The sequence below is a fragment of the Aricia agestis genome, chromosome 11, assembly GCF_905147365.1.
Source record: "Aricia agestis chromosome 11, ilAriAges1.1, whole genome shotgun sequence".
NCBI classification, from domain to species: Eukaryota; Metazoa; Arthropoda; class Insecta; order Lepidoptera; family Lycaenidae; genus Aricia; species Aricia agestis.
In genome coordinates, this window is record NC_056416.1 from 6,279,860 (window position 1) to 6,299,253 (window position 19,394).

At 36.8% G+C, this 19,394-nt stretch overlaps 1 protein-coding gene and 1 long non-coding RNA gene across 9 annotated transcripts in view; one reads left to right on the forward strand and one right to left on the reverse strand.

Annotated features, from left to right (window-relative positions):
- The window catches only part of LOC121731598 (plasma membrane ascorbate-dependent reductase CYBRD1-like), an 88,159-nt gene that overhangs the window by 49,359 nt on the left and 19,406 nt on the right, over positions 1 to 19,394 (forward strand). The gene's annotated exons all lie outside the window — the stretch shown is intronic.
- LOC121731600 lies at positions 1,050 to 16,146 on the reverse strand. The gene is made up of 3 exons (XR_006036260.1): positions 16,051 to 16,146; positions 3,847 to 3,850; positions 1,050 to 1,060 (listed from the first exon to the last, which is right to left on the reverse strand). It is a non-coding gene; the product is annotated as an uncharacterized LOC121731600 (long non-coding RNA).

Here is a 19,394-nt window from a genome sequence, read left to right on the forward strand (position 1 = left end):
AATAGTACATAATAATAAGCCAAGTGCGAGTCGGACTCGCGCACGAAGGGTTCCGTATCATTATGGAGCGAAAATATAGGGTTTTTTGTATGGGAGGGGCTCCCATACAAAAAACCCTATATTTTCGCTCGCTTTCGCCTTCACTTTTTTTTATTTTATTTTTAAATATAATTAAGGATTTTGTGAATATTTCAAGTGCCTACCTGTTGCCATTATGGATTACGAGCAAAAAAAGCCAAAAAAAATCACGTTTGTTGTATGGGAGCCCCCCTTAAATATGAACTTTATTTTGTTTTTAGTATTTGTTGTTACAGCGGCAACATACATACAGTATACACATTACACAATCTGTGAAAATTTCAGAAGTCTAGCTATAGCGGTTCTTGAGATACAGCCTGGAGACAAACAGACAGAGGGGCAGACATCGAAGTCTTAGTTATTACTAAGACTTCGATGTCTGTCCCTATTGGGTCCCGTTTTTACCCTTTGGGTACGGAACCCTGAAAAGCACATTATCTTGTCAGATTAGCAGTAAAAAAGTTTATAACTACAAAACGATTTGTTTCGAAACAATTCAACAATAATTGCGTTCGGTTATTTTCAATAACAATTATTACTTGTATTACACAAACCTCGATTATTATTCTCGTGAGGCTATCTGATAAGCGTAAATCGCGTGAAAGTTGGCAGCACTGGAGGCCGAAGCTCTACCACTGTTGTAAGAAACGACTATAGCGATTTGATTTTCAGAAAAGTTACCCGCATACAAATAATACAAAGGCAATAATTTTTAGGTCTACGCGCGAATATTATACTTATTACGACTTGAGATCTCGAGCTCTTAGGAATATGTGGCGCAGCACTTTTCTAATTCCCACTGGAAAGCAGCCGAATCTTCGTGAATAAGAAAAGTGCTTGAGATAAAACTCGTACCTAAGTGGTACATGATTTTGTATTAATACAGCTGTTATGATATGAGATTTTCTATCATTCTTTCTACAGATCTTTTAACATTTTTTTGGTGCATCGACTGCTTCTCTACAAGTTGTAACAAAAGTTCCTCGTAGAGAGTTTACTGTGAAAGCAGCAGCGCTGAAAGATCAATTTTTTTTTCACTTATGTATGGGGAATTTTGTGACGCTGGGGCGCTTGCCCATACAAAAGTGAAAAAAAAATTAGGTATTTCATGCTTCCTTTCTTGTTTTTCTATTGCTACTCTCTTATGTTGTTAATTTACCATTCTAAATAATTCTAATGCTTATATTTAGGTACAGTAATTAATATGGAACAAAAAATAAAAAACATTTTTAATTTTTATGTTACATATAAATCTAACGATTATTTCGTAGTTCGAAACTATAAATTTAAAATGTCACGACTGGTGTTGCAACGCTATTAATATCTAATAATCGTATAATTTACAGTATCGGGTAAGAAAACGTGGTTCAAGTGGAACATTTTCCTTCACGTTCTGAACTTGGCACGTGCCTTCTGTGAGCTGTATTCTGTGGCTTCTGTAGAAATTTTACTAAAAGGTTGGTTCACGTGCCTTTGAATATTGCTTACGAGAGTTCTCAAAGCTAACAATAATAAAACATTCTTTAATTTTACCGCAAAGTATTTTACACAAACACAAAAAATATATCGCTTTGAGCGGTTTTTTCTGGACAACCATTACAAATATGAAAGACTAAAAAGCTACCTTTTTTTTTAAATAAATCATAAAACGCTACCTTAAATTAAGGGCTAAATCACAAGATATTGATCAGATTAGAATGGCATTTAAGAGCATCAGTGGCTTCGTGAAGATAGACGTTCGATAATCGAACGTCTATCTCATATTATGTCAAGATGTCAACATAAGAATCGAAGTTCGATTTTAATGTTGACATCTTTCTTCTGGACTAGATCAGCAATGTTAAGAGAAGTATGAGTCAGGTTGATCGTGTGGACATTTATAACAACCAGTTCAACTAGCACTCTACCATTATTTGAAGAGTGGATACTTCATTCGGAGAATCCATAATTATCCATACTTCCATACTACAATATTATTATAAATACGAAAGTGTGTCTGCCTGTCTTTCCGTCTGTTACCTCTTCAGCCCAAAGGTATGGAGATACTTTGAGTCTCGAGGAAGGCCATAGGATACTTTTTATTCCGGAAAAATGTACGGTTCCCGCGCGATAAACGAATTTTGGCGCAACAGAGTTGCATGTCAACTAGTACTGTATAAATTATCCACAATGGAGGCAATTTTTTAAACGAACGTTTCAATATTATATACATTATACATACACGTTGTATTCAACCTTTAATTTTACAAATTTTCAAATGCTATTCACCTATCCACTGTAATGCCCACAACCGTGTGTACGTGGCCTTAATGGATGGTAAATATAACAGGACTTGCATGACCTCCTACTGCAGGTCGGACGCTGTACATTGAGAATAAATATTAGGTTTTACTGAAAAGCTTGAATCTGTGATAGTAAATAAAAAAAAGGTAATATGAATGACGTTTTAACTTAATTAATATAATACTAATGATATATTATATAAAAAACTCAAAGGAGATATGTTACTACCGCGCGCGTTGTGAAGCTTCAAATACGACCCAATTGGGTCGTCTTTTATTTAGTCTGTCTCTTTTATTTAAATGGCATTTCGTATCTTTTGTTTCACTTATCTGTCAAATTTGTCTATGTGGTTCGGAAGAGATTTAAACCGGAAAATAGTATGAACGTAACAGATCTGTATAAGTAGAATATCATTGTATAATACAAAGTGTTCAAGATTGGAAAACGAGGATTGTATCAGGTTTAGGATATTCACCCATCTGTTGTAAAGGCTTCTTCTTCTTGATAGGGAAACTATACCCTGTATTACGTTTCTATGACGATATTTTACACACGTAGAAGATGGTCATACAAACTTGTGGCAATAGTAAAACAGATAACAGATAGAAATAGTGTTCTAGAAACACTTTAGCCTTTTCAAACATCAGATAAACAGAGGCAATTCAGCAGATATCTGAAAAATTTTAGGTTCCTTTTCTTCGACAAGAAACGGGAACATGTGTTAATAAATTTTGATCAAAATTAAGCCTTGAACTTTCGTCAATAATTTCCAAAAGTTCCGTATACATAAAAGTATATTGTACTCTTAACATCGAACTCTATGTATCCAATGTATAGTCGAAGTCATACCCAGTTTACTACTTTTTGACCTTATTTCTTAGTATAAGCTTGAAAGCGGTTAACTTACAGTCAAAAAGGAGAATAGCATCACGCGTACTTCGGTCCCAGGTGAGTGTGGTTATGAATAAATCATGCTCGAACTCAAAACATATCGTAAACGCATGTTCTATTGACATACTTGGCACCGTGATAACAATACTAAGTATTTATCAGTTTGGGAAAACTACGTCTGAATTCGTTTATAGTGGTAACTTACTAGACGACTCTTGTAACTCCGTTGCGCCAAAATTCTTATAATTGCTCGGGAATTGTACATTTTTTCCGTCATAAAAAGTAGCATAATAATATTTCCTGTGGTCTACTCTATCATATATCTGAAGGACTTTGTTTGAGCTCCCTCGCACCCTGTTTACTAGTGAGGCGACTAAATACTGATAAATGATAATAATCTTTTTTCAATGTTTTAAAATTAATTAAATTATTTTTTTTAATTATTTATATTTATTTATAATTTTGATTAAGTACTAATAATTTTGTATTTAATCCGAACTCTACAAAGATTACCTTCTGTATGTTGCAACGAACTCTATCATAAAAAGAAATTAAACCTTCATTAGCTTCGTATCTTCATTATTTTATCATTACCGGTCTGAGTTCTCATGGCTTGAATCAAGTTAAGAAGACGATAAAATTTTAAATTAACTGGAATGAATAAGTACAATATACCTTACGTAATATTGTTCTACTTGTATATTTAGTGGCAAATACAAAACAAAATTATTAACAGCGCTCCTGACACAAAAAATCAAACATCCACCTTCTCTCTTCACACTCACGCCCGTCTTTCATATGCCAGGTGAAAAAGGACGGCGCGGAATCATCGCCAAGTTTGTTTTACTTGAATAAAAGACGAACTATAATGATCATGAAAAAAGTGTTTTGAGCAAATTTAGGTTTTATCAATGCCTTTTTAGATATTAAAAAATATTAAAGAAAAGACAGCAAACTTCGAAGATCCAAGCAAAAATGTGTCTAAACATTTTTTGTAAAAAAGAAACTATCGAGCATTTTTTCAGTAATCGTGTCGTCGTCTTGAGCGTTTAATCTTTATGAACTGAAGTTACTTGTGTCAAAAAATCAGTTTTCTAGACCTTACAGATTTTGAGATCTAGGTTTAAGTATGTAGTCAAGTTAGGGTCAGGTGCGCTCTTAAATGTAAAATTCACAATTAAATACAAATTCAACTCTACATGGGTCATAAACAGGTCAACTTTTAGCTTTTTATAAATTAACTAGCTGTCCCTGCAAACGTTGTTTTGCCATATTATGTATTTCGCCCATATTATTGAAGTGACTAAATAAGTATGACACCATGGCAACGTCCATCGCTGTCCCGTCGCACAAGCAATGGTCGCCGTCAGTCTCGAGTTGTAATAATTTACTATTATTTATTCAACAAATACACTAATCAAGATAAAAAGTACCCAGTAGCCGATTCTCAGACCCACTGAGTAAGCATATTATAAAATTTGGCACAAAAATCAGTAAATCCGTTTCGGAGGAGTACGCGGCCTAACATTGTGACACGAGAATTTTATATATAAGATGAGGAAAGACTGGCTATCGCTGGCGATTAGAGGGAAACGATGGAGTTTTAGTCGGGGTTACAAGCGCGGTATCTAGTTCTGAAAGTCTTCCTAACTTTCGATTAAGTGTAAAGCCATTTGCCATATGTACCTGAGCTGCGTCTGCGGAGCGAGGTCCCCGCGACGCCCCTGTACATATCCCGCCTGCACTGGTCCATGGAGGCCGAAGACGTCGACTACATCAGTAAGAAGACATCCCTCCACTTGAGGGTCGAGCGTCTGCAGTCTCGCCACAAGGTCAACTTCAGTTCCATTGTGGTGAGAGTACCGACGCATCGTGTCCCGACCTTTGAAGCGGAGGAATTCTGATGTGGTGTGGTGGACTGATGTGGTTTACCGAAGGTTCCGGGGGAGACTCCGGAATGAAACGCGCGTCACGTCGCCGTTTATTCGTGATAATGTGTAGTTTTTAAGTTTATATAATTTTTATGTATGTTAGTCATTAACGTATATATTGTATGGGCCTACGTAGCCTGATTTAAATAAATAAATAAAAAAGCTAACTTTTTGGCATACAACCTATTTAAAAATATTTTTACCTGCTTCTGTAAACTGTTATCTAAAAGGGACCAAATCTGGTCCAAGGTTGTGAGTTATCACTGTCATCTCGTGCTATCAGTGACGCCCTTGTAACACAGTTTATGTAATCACTTATCGCTCCCCAAAACCGTAAGATGTTGATTGATAACAGGATATTTCCGTAGGCAAGATTTTGTGAGGAAAACAAAACAACACCGATTTAAATATGATTGATTGCTGCAATTTGACGACCTCTGTGGCTCAGTTGGTGGGTTGGTAGCTCAAGCCGGGGGTCGCGGGTTCGAATCCCGCCGACGGAACAAAAAAGTTTTAAAAGTTCCTGGGTCGTGGATGTGTATTAAATATGTGTATCATATAATAAAAATCTTAAATATATGTATACTTAGTATAGAAGTATTAAATATCTTACCGTTGTCTGGTACCCGTAACACAAGTCCTTCAGGTACTTAGCACGGGGCCAGACTGACGTGGTGTGAAGCGTCCATAGTTATAAAAAAATAATCTCACGCTAGAGGCAGCACGAGCATACAAAAAGTTTTGTTAGACGTTTCAAGACTGTCGGGTTATTTACTGTATGGTATTTTAACGTTGTTAGTGGCGGCCGAAAAGGAAGATCTTCCGACCGAGCGAGATAGCATGCTCGGTCAGGCCGAAGCCCACTGACGCCATTTCAGACGTTGTATATATCTTGCCGTTTTCCGAAACTTCGATAGCGCGATGCAGGAATGTTAGGCGAATTGTAGGTACCGCCACATCACTCCCCCCCGAAGACCTGTGGTATTCTTTCGTAAACGCGCGATTCCACCGCGGCGCACGCTGTACACGGCGGCCACGCGGTGAAATCGCGCCTTAATGTTCCCTATTCTTGTAATACGGCATAGGGTATCAGTGGAAATGCGAAAGAGCAGAAACAAAGTTTCTAGGTACCATCGAGGAAATTGATTGATGCAGTTGACAGACCAACGTCATTTGGTCGGATCATGTCAATTCAATGTTATAGCCTCAGAACAGAGAAATAAGGTTATAGCTATGTCCACATTATGCGCTTTCGTCTTCAATTTTCATGATCTTCTTTCATTCAACTTTCGTTTTGGCGCGTCAACGAACGTAACGCCAACTGACATTTTTAATAACAAAGCGAAAGTTGTGGATACGGTTTTCTGGCATACGTCGCGGGCATGCCTCACGTTCGCTGTTGACTGCGCTATAACGCATGCCATTGACGAACAGAAAAAGGCACAGTGTGGACAAAGCTATTGTGATCTGTCGGCTGGGTTTGATGTAACGCGACCAAACTACGTAGGTCCCCATCAGCTGCCTAGGAACCATTTACTCTGATAGTACAAACTGACATTTCCTTTTTACATTTACTACTATAGCCAACTATTTTACCGTAGAGACAAACTCTCTTGTACGTGGCTCTATGGCCATGATGTGTTGCAGCAAAAAATCTTCATGCTAATTTGAAAAAAAAAATCAATTGAATTTCAATTTTGTTAGTCTCCCTATAGTGTTATAAGTTATAACTCGAGAACGGCTGAAATGATTTTTAACTATTAATCTCGAGATATTCGTGAAAGTCCAGAAAAGGTTTATACTAGGAGGAAAGTGTCAAGTGACACGAAGTTCATAGGGTGATCTAACTGGTCAAAATCATAATATTATTATGTAACACTTTTTGGCATATTACAGTTATTTCAAGTTTTTTAATCAGAGTAAAATAGTGCCTACTTTAAGAGTCTACACAGACGGACCGCATTTCAACTGCAATCCAACCGCAAATTGCAGTTCAAGTGCAGTTTGAATGCAGTTGACACGACTGCAATAGAACTGCAAACCAAACAGTTCACACGACTGCACGCCGACTGCAACTGAATTGCAATCCGACTGCGCGTTTGGTTTGCAGTTCTATTGCAGTCGTGTTAACTGCATTCAAACTGCACTTGAACTGCAATTTGCAGTTGGATTGCAGTTGAAATGCGGTCCGTCTGTGTAGACCCTAAGTGTTAGGTTTACTTTGAAATATAAACAAAATATATACATTTCAGGAGCACCAATTTGTTCTTGTGTAAATGTGTACAGCTTGAGATATTACTGTCTAGATCCTTTAATGCCACCCCCATCCCCCATCCCACAAGGGGTAAGTTGGGACTTGGGGTGTTTACTCCATTGTTAGAGGAATGTTTCCCTCAGACTGGATTTTACAACGGGAATAAGGTAAAGAAAATGTTTTAGAAAATAGATCTAGATTTTCTTCTGAATTATTTGGGTCTACTTTGATGTTTATAAAAAGAAAATTGTGTTTTCCAAGATGTAGCTTTATGCTTTATTCAATTTAAAGGCTCTTTCGTGGACCTGCTCATTTTGCCGTGGAAAATACTTATCTTATCTTATATCTTTAAACGAGCAATTCTTGTATATATTGTATATTATAATTGGAATCTCGGAATCAGCTCCAACGATTTTCATGAAATTTAGTATATAGGGGGTTTCAGGGGCGATAAATCGATCTAGCTAGGAATCATTTTTAGAAAATGTCATTTTATTCGTGTTTAACAAATCAAATAGCTAGTTTCTACTTAATACCAATGTATTTCGAAAATTGATACTTTCAGAACTAATGGATACGAAATGTTTTCTCTGCATTAGAGACTTTAAAGCTATGAAAAATGTTTTTTATAGCATGAAATAATATGAAAAATATAAAAGAATCCTTTGTCCTGTCAAATTATCCTTGACCAATCCCAATCAAAACATGGCGTTATTGGACACAAACCGAAGTGTATTGTGTATAGATTAGCATAGAAAAAGCCTCCTCCATAGAGGTCAGTTGTACGTGCTAGTACAAGAACCGTTATCGGTTAGTAGAACACTTTTTACCATTCATGCCACTGACCACACTTACACACTGGAAACTATATTCTAATGCCTGAGAGCTGAGATTCAATTTACAGTGAGGTGCTGATGTATGCCTCATCCATCTTAATCATTTTCCGATTTTGAGAGAAACGCAGGGGTTTCTGGAGTGTTGAGTGATGATAAAATTTTTTTATCATGTTCTCTATAAGGCTCTTTCGGTGCGTGGCAAAAATCTGAAGCCGCCAACAAAGTAAAGTTATCTAACACTAAATTGTCAGAATGAAATAAGATGGTACCAGCGGTCATTGACCTTTTTAGTCTAGGAACGGTGAAAAAATGCTCGCACTATAATCTGTTTATTTGAAAACAAAAATTGACCTCTTATTAAGACACATACAATTATAGATTAATCGGGAAAACCCTTTGGTTTACTACCAGTTACTACTACTGTGCTAAGTCTTACCGCCGCGCCGTGTTCAGAGACATTTAATTATGTTTAAACTTCAATTTAATGAATAGTTTGGCAGATAATGTATGGGGCTTATGTCAAAATTTTGAATTAATTATATTTAAGTACGTAATAATAATCAATGTTCCACTCTGCGGCAGTTAGTGTCTAAACACACTAGGCCGAAAATACGCGGCCGAAGTTCGGCATGATTACGCTTGCAATGCGCTACGCATACAATACAGTGTGTTAGTGTAAACACCGTTATCCTTGAAACCATCAAATGAGCCCGTCAAAATGAACAACTTATTCTATGAGAACAATGCTGGGAACTCAAAAAAATGCCGTAATACGGGGATGCCCGAATCAGCAATTTGTATGGGTATGAAGACGGATTTTTTTAGTTCCCAGCATTGTTCTCATAGAAAAAAAAATCATTTTGACGGGCTCATTTGATGGTTTCAAGGATAACGGTGTTTACACTAACATCCTACTTCCTACTAGTCCTACTAATATTATAAAGGCGAAAGTTTGTTTGGATGTATGGATGTGTATGGATGTTTGTTACTCTTTCACGCAAAAACTACTGAACGGATTTTAATGAAACTTTACAATAATATAGCTCATACGTCAGAATAACACATAGGCTACAATTTTAACCGACTTTCAAAATGGGGGAGGTGTTCTGTTCGTTTTCTTATGTTCAACGATTACTCCGCCGTTTGTTAACCGATTTTCAAAATTTTTCTTTTGGTATATAGGGTATCATCCCAATTTAATATTATATTCACAAAAATGGTGATCTGATGAAGGATCCATAAGTAATCGAAGGAACTCCTCAAAATTTATAGGGAAACATGTAGTGACTTCGGTTTCGTGAGAAGTATTCTAAGCATATGCTACCAACAAGTAAGATTTTGCACCGAGGTATACCTGGTACACCGTGGTTCGGAAGGTGCTGAGAGAACTCCTGATTCTTTATAGATACAAGTTTGGGAGTTTCGGCGTTGTTTTAAGAACGGAAAGCATATGCTACTATGCAAATTACATTCATCATCATCATCACTACCATATTATACCATGCATCGTCCCATGGTTATGACTTATGAGCCTATAATGACCCTGTTATTGGTACTTTTCATAGTCTTTTAGATCGAGACTCAAGTTTGTCAAACGATAATTTAAAAAAAATCTATACCTACTTAAATCTAATATTATAAAGCTGAAGAGTAAGTATGTTTGCTTGAACGCGTTAATCTCACCAATTACAGGTCCGATTTAAAAACTTATTTCAGTGTTAGATAGCTCATTTATCGAGTAAGGCTATATTATTATCACGCTAAGACTAACACAACCGAAGAAACTCAGGAAAATGTGGGAAAAACGGGAAAATATTAGAAATTACGAACTATTGGAGCAATTTTTATGGCAATATTTGGCACAAATATAGAGTAAACCAAGTGAAGGGAGTAGGGACACAAGAGCTATTTTTTATGGGAAAATGTACGGTTTCCGTAAAATTTCTAATTTACGCGGGCGAAGCCGCGCGGGACATCTATTTTTGTATAACGCGACGTAATTTCGGCATGGTGAGTCATCATTCATCAGCAATTTAAAATAATGCCATGCTAAGCTTCGGGCGCGTTTTTTCGGCCTACTGCGTTTAGACACTATAAGAGTGTAAAAATCTTTCCAATACCTAAGAGTTGTTTAAAACGACTAGTAGAACGTAGTTATAAGCTAAAACTTAAGAAGGTAAAAATGCATATTAATAATACTCCCCACACCGGTTTCGGTGACGGTGGCCGGTTTATTGAAACCAGACTAGGTACGCAGGAGTAATTTTATAGTGCCCAAGTGTGTGCGCAGTACACAAGAGCACTCTCTATTCCTTTACTCTCATAACCCAGTGGGACGGAAGACCGACACGACTGGCGAGAGATCAGGCGCAGGACCGACTTTTTACATGCCCATCCGACGCATGGATCATCTTACTTGTCAGACAATCAGGTGATCAGCCTGCATTGTCCTAACCAAACTTGGAAATAACATGTTTGCAACGCGGGATTCGAACCCACGACCTCCGGTGTCGAGAGCGACGCTCTAACCACTAGACCACGGAGGCGTTAAATATAAAATGCATATTAATATACTTATTAAATAGGTATACAGTATTCCCCATCTTACAACCTTAAACTTTCAACAATAAAGCACACGCTGGAACAATTGAATAACGTTAATAATTGATAGATTAGCCCTGAGCTTAACATTGACCCCGTGAACTTAACAATTGAAAGCTCATCTAATCCCACGCCACTTGTGATGTAACTGGAAAAACAAATAATAACTGTTACATACACGGTTCTTTACTACGCATTTGATATAGTCATTACCGCTGTATGTAGAGATAAAATTAATTATTACGTTATGCAACAAGATTTACCCTTTGGTAATAAAAATCTATATCTATAATAAGGTATTGTATGTACTAACTTTTATAGGTAAATAATAATATTATGTCCGTGTCTAAAACGTTAAAAAAGTCTACAGGCGAGGAGAAAACTGCGGTACGACATGATGTGGATATGGTAGAGTTCATGTAGACAGTTTTCCTATTTGTGATAAAAATGTTCAATTATTTTCTTGATATACGTAACTTACGTGCGTACGTGTGTAATTACTATTTAAAGCAAGTACTTTACTACCAGTAGAAAATATTCACTTACATATACGAAGGAAATTGAGTTCCGTTTCTATGATATTTTAGTACTTTCTATCTTTTCAAGTAGATTAAATTTCCAATTACATAAATAGCCTAACATCAAAAAATAATACGGGATATCCTTTATAATTTAAATTCAATGAATATTTTCACGGAAGTTGTACTCGTATACATATATTATTTAAAAAGATCATTGAACAAAATTAGTAGAGAGTGAAAACAGGGTTTCTTGTCTCATTTCTATTTTCTAGTTTTCATATCTTTAAAACATCTTCAATTTTGTTAGAGCCTCGTGTTTGTCTTACTTTCAACTGTTTAACCGCATCTTGTATTTTCTTATTGAGTGGCACTTATTTACAGTTTAAGTGGATATATCATGTACTGTAAACTGGTGTTATGTAAGGATCTATCTTGTAAACTGTAATGAAACATCCTCGCTGCAACCTCGCTGAGCGCCGGGGGCGGTGATGCGTGCTGATGATTGACGCTGATGTTTTAGAATAGACTTACAATATTTTTGATAAAAAGTGATACGAACTGGAATCTAATATTATAAATCTAATATTATAAATGAGAGAAAATGTCTGTTAACTTTGGCTTTTTTTTACTTAAAACGCGGAACCGATTTTGTCGTTTGTTATGGAGATACTTTGAGCAAAGACTTCTATTTAAACATTCTGTGACTTTGAGAGACAGAAAATTACTCAGGACTCAGGGGTCGGGATGGTATCATGGAAATATTGAGAGTTTCTGCGTGATGAAATAAATTTCTGTGCAACGATGTTGTAGACAAGATCCAGTATGAATAAATAGAACGAAACAATCTTAACATTAGTGGGCATCGATCTTAATATGAATAAAATTAGTTATTAAAAAATCTTATAGTGTAAGGTGATATAATATATTTTAACAATAACATTTATTAATAAATAATCTCGATATTTTCATAAAAACCATATAATCATAATATACGATGACGCTTACAGTATAAAATTGTGAAAAATCTAGTATATAACAGGTCGTTGTCCTGTACATACAGCTCATTAAATTTAACGGCGTACGCCGACACAGAATCGGCAATTAATACCTACCACAACACGACATTCACAAATGCCTGACAATTAAATATTCAATTATGATTAATGAAAACAAGCATTTTGATAATCAAGGGCCTTAAATATCGAATTAAGATTGTTTTTAAGGTATAAGGTACCTAAGGTCTAATAGGCGACATTTAGTAAAATATGATAGTGATGATGACGCACGATAAAGTTATTGAAAAATAATTTGATCCACACTAACTTCTAAATTCCAATCTGACTTCTATAGAAAAATCAATATATATAATATTAATTTTTAATGCTTAATATGACCATTTTACTTTTACACAACATCTAAAATGAAACAAATTATTATTAGTAAGTAATTAACTATCAAAATAGCCATTTTAGTCGTGCAAAAAGATTTTAACGCACTTTTGCATTATTCAAATCAATGTAATGGATAAAAGAAAGCATTTATTTAGCCTGATGCATGTGAGCAATGAGCATTATACATGGACATGTATTTAGGCAGTGCATTTTGCAATCGTTAAGTCGTGAGTAACACAATTAGGGGTCTAGGGTCAACGAGGCCTATTGGACGAGATCCTTCCTTTATTAATGCCGACTGATAAGTTTTTTCCTTTTTACCGATTAATAAAGTTGTTGTTTTAGACCTAGGGTTAAAACCGGATATATGATAATTTAGAACTGCTACTAAAATAGGGAAAAATACCAAATTTACGGTAAAGCAGCAGTTAAAACGTTAACTAAACAAGATGTTAGTGTAAACACCGTCATCCTTTAAACCATCAAATGAGCTCGTCAAAATGAACAACTTTTTCTATGAGAACAATGCTGGGAATTCAAAAAAATCCGTCCTCATACCCATACAAATTGCCGATCCGGGCATCCGTACGGGTATGAAGACGGCATTTTGTTTTTGAGTTTCCAGCATTATTGTCATAAAAAAACATAAAGTTAATATACCTAGCGGAATAGAGCAACAATCTCGAGCTGTCAAACGTAACCGAAATTGGTTTACATTCTGTGTGTGAAAATATGTGTACGTATACTCTTACAGAAGCATGATTGAACATGATTTCTATGAGATTAAATTGTCAACGTGCGGCACGTGCCGACTGGACGTCAAAAAAGAGTGCTGCTGTCATGTATCACACGTCTCTTTTTACCACGCAGTGTTACTGATAGTGACATCTCTCTTGCTCAGGCCTTTGTTTCTCTATTCCGCTAGGTATATTAACTTTATGTAAAAAAAGTTGTTCATTTTGACGGGCTCATTTGATGGTTTCAAGGATAACGGTGTTTACACTAACACACTGTATATTTTCTTTATAAAAGTTGAAAGAGGAGCGCAGTCACCATATCTTTCTGCTACCAATAGATTCTAGCATGTTTCAATGTCTCTTGAAATAAGCTTGGAACATGTTTCTACTGCATTTAGAAGTGTCACTGTGTTATATAATGACATAATCGTCGTTTTCACTCGGAGTCGGCTGATAACTCGGCAATTTTATGCAAGATCATGGACCATGCCAGTGACATTTAAGAGACTTTCTATTTCGACGACGTGTTAAGTCCATGTGTACATGTTAAGTACATACAGTCTTCATTATTTTTGTAGGGACATGATTTTAATACATATTCCATTGAAGTGTTACATGAGCTCTGCATTTTTTGGAGGACGCAATTTTATTTTTGGGACGTGTGGTCAATAGAAGCGCCACCTTTGTCCCCCGGCCGCCGCCATCTTCAAAAAAGGGCTGACAAACATTATTTTCGCGATATCTCGGAAACTATACGTCTTACAAAAAAAATTGTGAAAAAGCTTAAGCTTCTATTGATCCCCCCCCCCCACATGTCCCAAAAATAAAATTGCATCCTCTAATAAATGCAATATTCGGTCCTTAAACTGTAACATTTCAATGGACTAAAAGTTTTTAATCTGATATGAAACATGAACTTACAACTGAGATCGGTACGATGTAAACTGTACGAAATTAAGGATAATCATTGCATATGACATAATAATATTATTCTTCCTTATCTATTTTATTTGTGTATTTAATTGTTTTTAACCAAAATTGTAACAATTTCACGACTTCTAACGCACACTCTCAATTCATAAATTAATTTGTCTTTAGTCCTTACCCTTGCAATGGAAGAGAAAAAGTAAAAAGCAATCACCAACAAACAAGTAATTGCAAGTAATAGTTTTACTACTGACTTTTCCTTGAAAATATCCATATTGCATAACACTATTTTGGCTATGGTAGGGGAGACCGGGGCAAGAAGAAGCTCGGGGCAGGACGGGAAATCTGCTTGTGTGCGTGATTAGTTAATACAACAGCACCTGACACAGCACCATTCGTGCGATGTTCAGTCGCGTCGCACGAGTCCGAGCGGCGGGTGCATGTCGCTACTTGTTTTGACTGTGCGGCGAGTAAAAACACTTTTTTGGAGGATTTTTACGAAGTTTACCGTTTTAAATCGATGTGCACCAAGGTAGGTATCAGGGCTATTGTAACATTTTACAACATACTTGTTGTGGTATTGTTAAACTAATGAATTTTAATTGAATTTTCGCAGAATACTTTGTAGGTTAGAAATGTTGACACTTTTGCAAAAATATGTCCGTTGGGGCAAAATGATTGGGGCATAATGGGATATATCCCGTTTTGCCCCATATGTGTATTCTCTACCTAGAAAAAGTTATAAGTATGTTTTTTTTTCTTGTTTGCAGTTAAAATGGTACGAAATTATAAAAGAAAGACAGATCGGGCAACATGGGAATAACAGAGAGCGGTGCTTTCTGAGACGATGGGATTTCTTCGAGCCTCGGCTACATATAACCTTGCATATATTGTGGGTACTTATATTCACAGTCCACTGAAGGATGGGTTATTTGTAGCGTGTGCTTTGGCTGGGCCCATAATTCCTGCGCAGGCGTAGACGATGACGATGAAGAGGCACATTTATGTGAACGTTGCCAACCAGATTAAAAGTGTACTCATTATGCCCCATGGCGTTTCCCATTTTGCCCCGTTCACGGGGCAAGACGGGAATTTTGACATGTGCCATTTATTTCTCAATTGCCAAAAAAGTATGTGATTTAGCGCCAAAAAAGATTTTAATTATGTTAATTATAAATGTAAGTGTTGTTATACTTGAAAGAGATTTTTAATAAACAGTATTATTCTCATTATATGACGTTTTTTCTCTTAAGTATCCCATATTGCCCCGGTCTCCCCTATATTAATTTGACCAACTTTCCCGCTGGCAACACTAAATTGGTAAAGTTGGAGTTAGTTTGTTGTCTCGACGATCGACCGCGGCAAGGACGCGACTTAATGATACCAGTTACCACAGCAGAATCGGGGTTAATTTGCAATTTATACATACAAAATTGATTTGTATAATATCATAGGTGAGATTTTGCTCTACTAAATTGGGTTCAAATAGAGAAACTTGAATAGTGTGCATTTCTGTTCTGAAACGCACGTTTTTGCGACAAAATAACGTAGATCTGCTATCGGATCTGACTAATAACTGAATCCATTTATCTGAGAGTACAACGCATTAAGGCTGCCTTTCCACTAGAGCTGAGCTGAGCTGTGTTGCGAGGAATGTGTTTTTGAAAACCAATAGAATCGCTTCATTGACATGACTTTGCCATGACATCGCTCAGCGCGGCGATGCTATTGGTTCTCAAAAACACATTCCTCGCAACACAGCTCCGCTCATCTCTGGTGTAAACGCAGCCTAATTCATTTTTTGACAAGGCACTGTGGCACAAAAGGTAATTCACATACATTGCCCAAGTCATACGCAAATTATACGCGCCGTTCGTTGCGTCATGATAATTGCAGTTCGGTTTCTAGAGCATTTCCTCATTAAGCGAGTGAGCGCTTTTGTTGTAGAGTCTGTAGGACGTCACAGAGACTGCTATTTGTTGTTAAAAGCCAGCTAGTCTAGTAATGGGACTGTCTTACAGTCAGGAAAATCTATCAACAGCCATAATGCTAACCCATCAATCCCCAAGCGGCAGCCGGCTGTCGCATAACAGTTGAAAATCTATTGTGTCTGCCATTCCCACGATCCAGGTATTAAGAAGTAAAGGTTTGTGTCATCATTAGGCATTAGGCATCGAAACTATTGTACCTATTTTGATGATTTTAGCACAGACATTATGAATTAAGATGGATAATGGGAAGAACATAATAATAATTTTACCACTCTAAAATACTGTTTCACCACTTACTGATAAGTGTCGGATAGGCTATCCACAACTTATATCTGACAGATAGAGTATGGAGTATCTGTCAGATAATTTGTTTACAGCCTATCCGGCACTTATCAGTAAGTGGTGAAACAGCCCCTAAAACTATTTCTTGGTGATGAGGCTCAGAAGTGGTGAATCATAATATTATCTATTGGTAAATATTTATTTCGACCTTTTCATTAATATCGACATCAGATGATCTGCTTTTTGACATTTAATTAATTAAAGTTGCATAATACCTTCCATATTTTCCTTGAAACAGGATCTGTGACTAATAACTAATAAGCATAAAATGTCAAAAAAATCTTGGGTCATTTTGGGAAAGGTTGGTTTACTTATCAGGCTTTTCAGGTATCATGTCCGGCTTACATTATTTCTCTCCAGCACTGGATTGCTTCTGGAATAATGTAAACGCGCACTGGAATGCAATTAAGTGGATTCCAGCGATTTCTAGTACCCGTTTACATTATTCCAGTTCAAGCCACAGTCTTCATACGAAAAATCTTCATACAAGAAAATGTGCTGCTATCAAAATATTGTGTCCAAATAGCCCTAGAAGATCTGTACAAAAATTCATTTGAACACACTTTTTTGTGCCGTGCTGTTTGCCTCGACAACTGTCTGCAACAGCCGCAATAGCTAAATGAAGTATCATTGTACCGTCCTGTTGATTTGCTATTAATTAATAGACTAATGCTATGTTCCCGGACGTTGCTAAAAAACGAACTTTACTAGAAATGAACTTTGAACTTTGTCATATCCATAATTCCATACTAATACTATGAACACGAAAGTGTGTCTGTCTGTCTGTTACGTATTATCTCTTCACGCTCAAACCGCTGAACCGATTTTGCTGGGTATGGAGATGCTTTGAGTTCCGGGAAAGGACATAGGATACTTTTCATCCCGGAAAAATGTACGGTTGCCGCGCGATAAACGAATTTTGACGCAACGGAGTTGCGGGCGTCATCTGATTTGTTTATAAAAATATTATGCTTCGGGGAATATAGTTACGGTCGCTTTAAAACTTGACTAGTGGTTCGTCCACGCCAAATAATTTTACACCAGAGCAAAAATTAGTATGAAGTTTATAATAATAATAGCTCCCACACTGGTTTCGGTGACGGTGGCCGGTTTCATTGAAACCAGACCAGCTACGCAGGAGTAATTATTATAGTGCCCAAGTATGTGCGTAGTACGTACTACTAATATATATTCTGTGGTAGTACACAAGAGCACTCTCTATTCCGTCACTCTCATAACCCAGTGGGACGGAAGACCGACACGACCGGCGAGAGATCAGGCGCAGGACCGACTTTTTACATGCCCATCCGACGCATGGATAATCTTTCTTGTCAGACAATCAGGTGATCAGCCTGCATTGTCCTAACCAAACTTGAAAATAACATGTTTCCAACGCAGGAATCGAACCTACGACCTCCGAGTCAAGAGCCGCGCTCTATACCACTAGACCACGGAGGCGTTAGTACACACATATAGTAGCGTAGTATTAAGTTTTATGTGTCTGTCAGTGGCTTCGGAAGTCCTAAATGGATAAACCTACAGTTTTTAATACAAAACTGACCTAACCGAGCTAGGGTTCTTATGGTAAAATTTATTACTATTAGCTCAGTCACTGCTAATAAATTCAGTTTCCTTAACATTTTCATTTATTTTTAAAGATTACTAAAAATTACTGCTTTATTTTTGGTAAAATTCTAAAATTCTAGCCAAGAATATAAAATTTTAAACCCCTTTTAGTGCTGAACATGGAAAATACATAAAATTGTCGATGAGGTATGTGACTGGTGAGATATTCGCTGATGAAAGCTGTCGGAAAGTCGAACCTTTTGAAGCTAGAAAGTCCAGTAACAAGTTTCGCTGCACTCGTCACAAGGCATTTATTGAGACTTGAAAATCGATAAGTGTTCAGTTCAATGCTCATTCACGTTGCTATATTTTAACTGTCGATTTTTATAAACTAGGGATATGTCATTTATTATGTGGTAGAAAAAACCATTGTCAATTTGCGGATTAAATATTATTAAATCTATATTCTGCTATCTGCTAGCTGTTAGCTGTCTACATGCTGTACAATATTGCCGTAGATTACGGGCGACCATAGACGAATATTTTTACATTTTAGATGAAAGTATTTGTATTAAACCCAATACCTTGTCCATGCAATTAAAAAAAACCTAAGCTACAATTTATGTTCTTAACTCTTAAACACTTTCGTTTTAATATTTCGGCAATAAGCTATTAAGCCACTGCCTCCGAAAAGTGGGAAAGTCGAGAAGCAACAAATAATTGGCCCTATAAAGCTGATTATTGAGCGGGGGTTAACGGATAGCACTTACCAGCGGCTTGGCAGCGCGCCCGTTTTGGCGTACGAGTAGAGATCTTGTTGATAAAACCCATGTTTTAAACCTCCTGTTTCATTCATGTTTATATGCTTTTTATTTTTAGTATAATATATAGAAATATTCTTTGGGCGCCAGAAAAGAAATATACGTGGGGGAGCCATGCTTCGGTACGAATGGGCCGGCTCGACCGGCGAAATACCACGTTCTCACAGAAAACCGGCGTGAAACAGCGCTAGCGCTGCGTTTCGCCGAGTGAGTGAGTTTACCGG